This window comes from Grampus griseus, assembly GCF_964374135.1.
Source record: "Grampus griseus genome assembly, chromosome: 7".
Classification (NCBI taxonomy): Eukaryota; Metazoa; Chordata; class Mammalia; order Artiodactyla; family Delphinidae; genus Grampus; species Grampus griseus.
The window spans coordinates 28762993-28768992 of NC_139001.1; the positions used below are offsets into that span (position 1 = coordinate 28762993).

Consider the following 6000-nt stretch of genomic DNA (forward strand, 5'->3'; position numbering starts at 1 on the left):
GTTCCGCACTTGAAAAGCCTTCAGGTGTGCTTGCCACCAGCCAGAAAATTTGCATTTGCTCTCTGTGACTCAGGCCTGCTTCTTCACCTTGTGAGGGACACAAAAACTCCACACACCTGGCCAGGAGGACTTTAGGAGCCAGTGAGGTGGATGGGTACTAATTAAACAAAAAACAGCTCTTCTGTAGTTCAAGACCAAAAGCACAAATGGTCAACACTGGGGGTGGGGTTTGATGACCAGGGGAGCAGACCCTTCCAGAAGTTCTGATGCTGTGCTGTTATCCCATTTGCTTAGTAAACGATAAGCCTAACATCTAAGCAATAAGACCTACTGTGTGCAAACCCCCAGGTAGCAGGCTGTCTAGTGGAAATAGTGTCAGCTAGGACTGTTCCACCTATCAGCCCTTGCATGGAGACTTGCCTGTCTGTAGAAGGGACCTAATGCTACCAGCTGTGTACTTTTCAGGGTGGTCAGGAGGAGAAAGCAGACAAAATAGTGCATGCTGGTGCTTGGAACACTGTAAGCGCTTTACGAGGCATCTGAAGACAAGAGGGTAAGTGAGCTTCCATTTCCTCCTTATATATTGGTGCGCAGCACATACTTGGATAATCATGATGGGGAGGGTTTTAAAGGAATCCCTCTGGGGTAGAGACGGAGAATGCTTCTTTATAAGCTTTTATAAACATTTATAGCTAAAATAAAAGAGCAAAAGGAAAAGGAAATAGACCCTAGGCTTCCCATAAATATTTTCCCATCTCTTGGTCCTTTGTTTTAGAAGCATCTCTTTCTGTCCCATCCTCTCCAGCCCCAGCCCCTTTACCTGCTGCTCCTGGCTTATCTCCAGGGAAATTCCTCCCCTCCACCCTCCATTACAGCTGTCCGCAGGGGAAGGATTCCCCACTCTGCTGGCTTGGAGAGGTAAAAACGGCCCACTGATGGGAGCTGTTTCTCCATCTCTTTAATCAGCTTCCATCCCCGTGCATGGTTTTATCAAGGAGCCTCTCTGACACACATGCTTTCACAGCTTGGATAACGAGGGCTGGCTCTGCCTCACTCCCCTTCCCACCCTTCTTCTCAGTCCCCCCACCCCCCACCGCCTTCCCTTCCCCTGCCACATGCTTTATCTAGAGAACAGCCTTCAGGAGCACTGGGGACATCCCCATCCCCTTCATCAGGGTCAGGTGGCTGTGCAACTTGCAGGGAGCGCAGACCCTTGCAGGCAGCATGGCTGAGATGTGAATTCCCTGCATGTACATCACGGATACACTGTGAAGAATCCTCTTTGGGGGAGGGGGGAGGGATAGGAGGAAACAAAGGAGGACAAAAGAAGAAAGGTGGGCAGCTCAGGACTGCACCTCTTTATTGTTCATTTCCAAATGAGATGGCAAACCTCCGTGAAGTCCATAGGGGATGTGTCTGGCATGAGTCAGCAACCAGTACAATTTACTGCCAGTTGATTAAATTAGCATTTGTTATAAGCCAGAAAGGAAAGGGGGAGGGTGTTGTGTGCAGGGATAGATGTAGAATGAAGAAAATCTTCTTCATGCCTTTTGAATTATTTATGGCCTGGAACATTACATGCTAAAACCTAACCAGACTTGATAGAGAGAGCCTGAGAAGGATTCTCTCTTCCCTTAAAGCCACAGAGCACAAGCTTTTGGTCCCTTGGAGGACTAGGAGAGTGCTAACAATGACAGGCTAACAGTGAGAAAGTGGAATTCCTAATTTTATTGTGACCTTGAAAACAGAAATGCTGCATAGAAATGCTGCTTCCACCAGGCACAGGAAGACTTAGGTTTCTCAGTAACCTTGTGAGCTATGGACATGAATGTGTGACTGTGTTTCACTTTGATTTTGCGGACTGGGAACTGGGATGACTGTCAGATCAGTGGACAAAGGATAGGTCTCTTCGATCTTTGCCTCTGGCTTCCAGCCAGATGGGAGAGAAACAAAGACTCTGGAGCCTCTGCCTTCGTCCCCGACTCCTCTGCCCGCTCCCTCCTTTTCTCTCCTCTCAGAGCCGATCATTTGGATAGAGTCTGCTGACTGCTCTTACATTTTGGGAAATCTTGTCTAATTGTTTAGGGTGTAAAATGAAGTGATACAATCTCAGAGAGGGGCCCTCCTTTTGGACGATGTGTAACGCAGAAGAGAGAACTCCATGCTGGGTGTGGGTGCAGGGAGCTGGGCAGGGGGGCGGTGAGTGTATGCTCAGGGGAGAAGCGTGTGTCAGACACCCAGCGGCTCCAGCTGGGTACCGAGGTGGCCGGGTGAGCATCTTTTGTTCTTGGCTCTCTGACTGCTGGAAGCAGCAGGACAGCCCACTGTTCGTCCTTAAGGTCTGAAGCTTTTGTCTACGAGCCCCAGTAAAAAGACGAACTGTTGGGATCCCCCTGTAGATTCATGGCCTGCCCCCAGAATAGCTTGCAGGATAGGACTCCTTCTTTTCACCTGAACTGTTGCCCATGAACCACACTGTAATCAAAGGTTTTCACTGAAGTAAAGCATCCAGGGGCATGTGACTCTTCCCGAGAGATACTAGAAGACAGGAGTAAGGGAAGAGTGGCTGAATGAGGGAAAGACAAAAGCAGCGTGGCAGATAACAGGGACTAGAGTCAGACAAAGAAATGGGACATGTGCTTTGGCAAAAAACAAAAACAAAAAAAAACAGGGAATGCAGTCATTTCCATGCTTTATCACTGCTAGCTCAATTTACCCATCAGATAAATACATTAAAAAACAAATTGAGTCCAAGGCTGACCCTTTAGTAAGAACTAAATCATTTCTTCCAATTCTTAGTCTAAGTCCTATATTTTCACCTGCATACAAACGAAACAAAGCAGGTGGTGTCTATTGCAGTCTGAGTAAATGAGGAACACCCACATTTTTCTCATGGAAAACAGAAAGAATCATAGTGTTGAACGGGAGCGTGGGGTTTTCCCTCCATCCCCATTTCAGCACCGAAGGGGATCCATGTACCCCTGGCCACAGCTGAAGGGCTTGGACCCTATGGCATACATACCATGCAGGGCCCACCTCTCCCATAGCTACACCAAGAAGTAAATCGAGGTCATTTTCATAACTGAGGCAAAACCTCCCTTTCCACTAGAATTACTGAGATATTTTAGGCAAATGCAGTTTTCCAAAAAATTAAATGGCAGAATTTGCGTTTGGGAACTCATTAAAAAGCAGCGAGACTTCCTGTATTGCATCAATTATAAATAATTTGGAGGAAAGAGGGTTTGCTTTTTTCTTTTAAAGAAATTATCTGGAAAATTACCCAGGTCTTCGCTTCCTCTTTTCAGATGAGATCTGGACAGATCTGTGTTAAATTCTATAACCTAATTAAGGATGGGTCTAGATGATTAAAGCAGGGGAAGAAACCAAGAAGCCCAAAGTCTGCCCTCAGGCTTGTCTCCAACCAGCCTTACCTCTGATAAGTCAGTTCATCTCTCCAGGCACTAGTGTCTTTTTTTCTCCCCCCACTGAAATGAAGCCAACCCCTTTTGCCACTTGTCTACTTTATAGGAATGCTCTAAAAATTAATATTCACTGTGAAACCAGGAGAGCCTCAGAGGAACGATCCTATCTCAGTACGAAGCATTATCAGTTTTGTTTTGCCTGCCACTCTGAGTTGGCAACGATATATTGTTCAGAATCTTTCTAAAAATCTCCCTTCTTTTTCTGAACCCCATGACCAATAATGATGGGAAACAGTGTACTGGAATAAATCCAAGAAAGAAATAATTTTGCCTGTTTATCAACTCAGCCAATAGGGTTTTTTTTTTTTTTTTTTTTTGCGGTACGCGGGCCTCTCACGTCGCGGAGCACAGGCTCCGGACACGCAGGCTCAGCGGCCATGGCTCACGGGCCCAGCCGCTCCGCGGCATGTGGGATCTTCCCAGACCGGGGCACGAACCCGCGTTCCCTACATCGGCAGGCGGACTCTCAACCACTGCGCCACCAGGGAAGCCCCAACCAGTAGGTTTTAAAGCGACTACGATCATTTTAAGTGGTTCAGTGATGGTATAAGCTATGTACTATTGAAGGAGCTTCAGTTGCTGACAATCTTATCCTTCCTTGCCCAGGTTTTTCTTAGTGTTAAAATTGGTATAGAGAGGAGAATGAAGATTTGAGTCTCAGGGATTTGGGGAGGCGAATCATGCTGAGGAGCTATGTGATTTTGGTTACTAAATGTTTGTAGAATCTGTCCTCACCCTTTCCATCCCTAACACCCCATTTTGATTCAGGATCTTATTGTTTCTTGCCTGGATGTCTGGAGCAGCCTTGGAAGTGGTCCTCTTGACTCTAGTTGTTATCTGTTAAGCAATTCTCTATACTGCTGCTGAGAGTAATTCTGGAAAGAAGGCTTTGGCTTCTTGGAGCCTCCACTGCCCAGTAGATACAGTCCAGGTCCTCCCGGGGAGGGACTTCCATGCTGTGTTCACACCGTAGCCGCCTGATTCTCCAGCTTCAGCTCCCATCATTCCCTGCCTTACAGATTCTTGTTCAGCAAAAGCAAACTGCATGTCCTTTCCCGCCATGGACAGTGCTGCTATTTACCTTTGAACTTTTATCCTTGCTGCCCTCTCTGCCAGGACTATCTCAAAGCAAGCAGACAAAAACAGACAGACAGACAAGGAGCGCCCATAACTCCTTATTCACCCTTCAGAAGTCAGATCGTGTGGCACACACCCTGTCCCCCTTTCCCCCCTTCCCCTCTTTCTCCTCTGGGGTGTGCCTGTCTTCTGGATTCTCCCCCTCTGAGAATCTGGGCAAGGCTATAGCATTAAGCTGACATGTAATGTTATATGGATCTTGATATATGCTTGTCTACGCCCTGAACAGTGAGCTCTCTGAGGAGAAGGAACTTGTCTTTTTCATATCTGTGTCCTAAGCAATACCTGCTTCAAGAAGGGATCCAGTACATAGCTAAGCACACACTTCCTAAGTAGCTCCTGTGTGTAAGGCACGATGCTAGGTGTTTGGAGAAAGTGTCTAATACTAGGCTGTTCAAAGAGAAAAACTGTTTGATGAGTATATCAATGCATACTTGTAAAGTCTTTATTTTCCTGAATGAAAGATCCAGAGTTATGCAAATAATTAGCAGTTGGGGGAACTCTGTGTCAACCGCGGGCCATCTGGCTGTGTGAAGTCATAGCAAGTTGCTTCTCTTTGCTGCCACCACTCTGGGGCCCAGGGTTTTCTTGTAGCTGTGGCCTTGGGTATAGAGACCTCCCCCTTCTCTGAAGTTCTCTGCCTTGTATTCTGTTGCCATGGCAACAACCCACTTTCATTCTGGAACTTCACGCATGGGAGAGGGGAACCCTTTACTAACATGACATACACGATGAAGGTTATTTAAAAAATAAGTTGACAAGGTTAGTCATCAACGTATTATGCTAGTTCCACAAATTCCGATTTAGTGGTGGGATTGTTTGTTAGGTATTTCTGAAAATATTGAAAAATGGATTAGTGTCAGCATATGAGATTTGGTGTATCCTTTGTTTATATATCGGTCTATGTGTCTGTTGTGATTCTTTTTTTTTTTTTTTTTTTTTTGCCGTACGCGGGCCTCTCACTGTTGTGGCCTCTCCCGTTGCGGAGCACAGGCTCCGGATGCGCAGGCTCAGCGGCCATGGCTCACGGGCCCAGCCGCTCCGCGGCATGTGGGATCTTCCCGGACCGGGGCACGAACCTGTGTCCCCTGCATCAGCAGGCAGACTCTCAACCACTGCGCCACCAGGGAAGCCCGTGATTCTATTTTTAATGCAAAAAATATTTTTATTCTCTAAGTATATGGAAAACCTGTTTTCAGTCAATCTACCGTATCAAAGAAGAGAGCAACATTTCTAGAAGGAAGGCTGAGTGATCTTGAAAGGCTGGGAACACTAGGATACTAACACTTGTCCAGCACTGTAACAAATCTGCTGTTAAAAGATATGTGGAAACATAGTAACGTATCATTTAAAGTACTTTTCTGGAATAGAGTCAGAAAAA

At 46.4% G+C, this 6000-nt stretch overlaps 1 long non-coding RNA gene across 1 annotated transcript in view; it reads left to right on the forward strand.

The window, feature by feature from the left end:
* LOC309825189 overlaps positions 1 to 554 on the forward strand; it is a 57391-nt gene extending 56837 nt beyond the window's left edge. The window contains exon 5 of the long non-coding RNA XR_014297004.1: positions 466 to 554. This is a non-coding gene — a long non-coding RNA (uncharacterized lncRNA). The remainder of the gene's footprint in view (positions 1 to 465) is intronic.
* Positions 555 to 6000: the final 5446 nt, after the last annotated feature.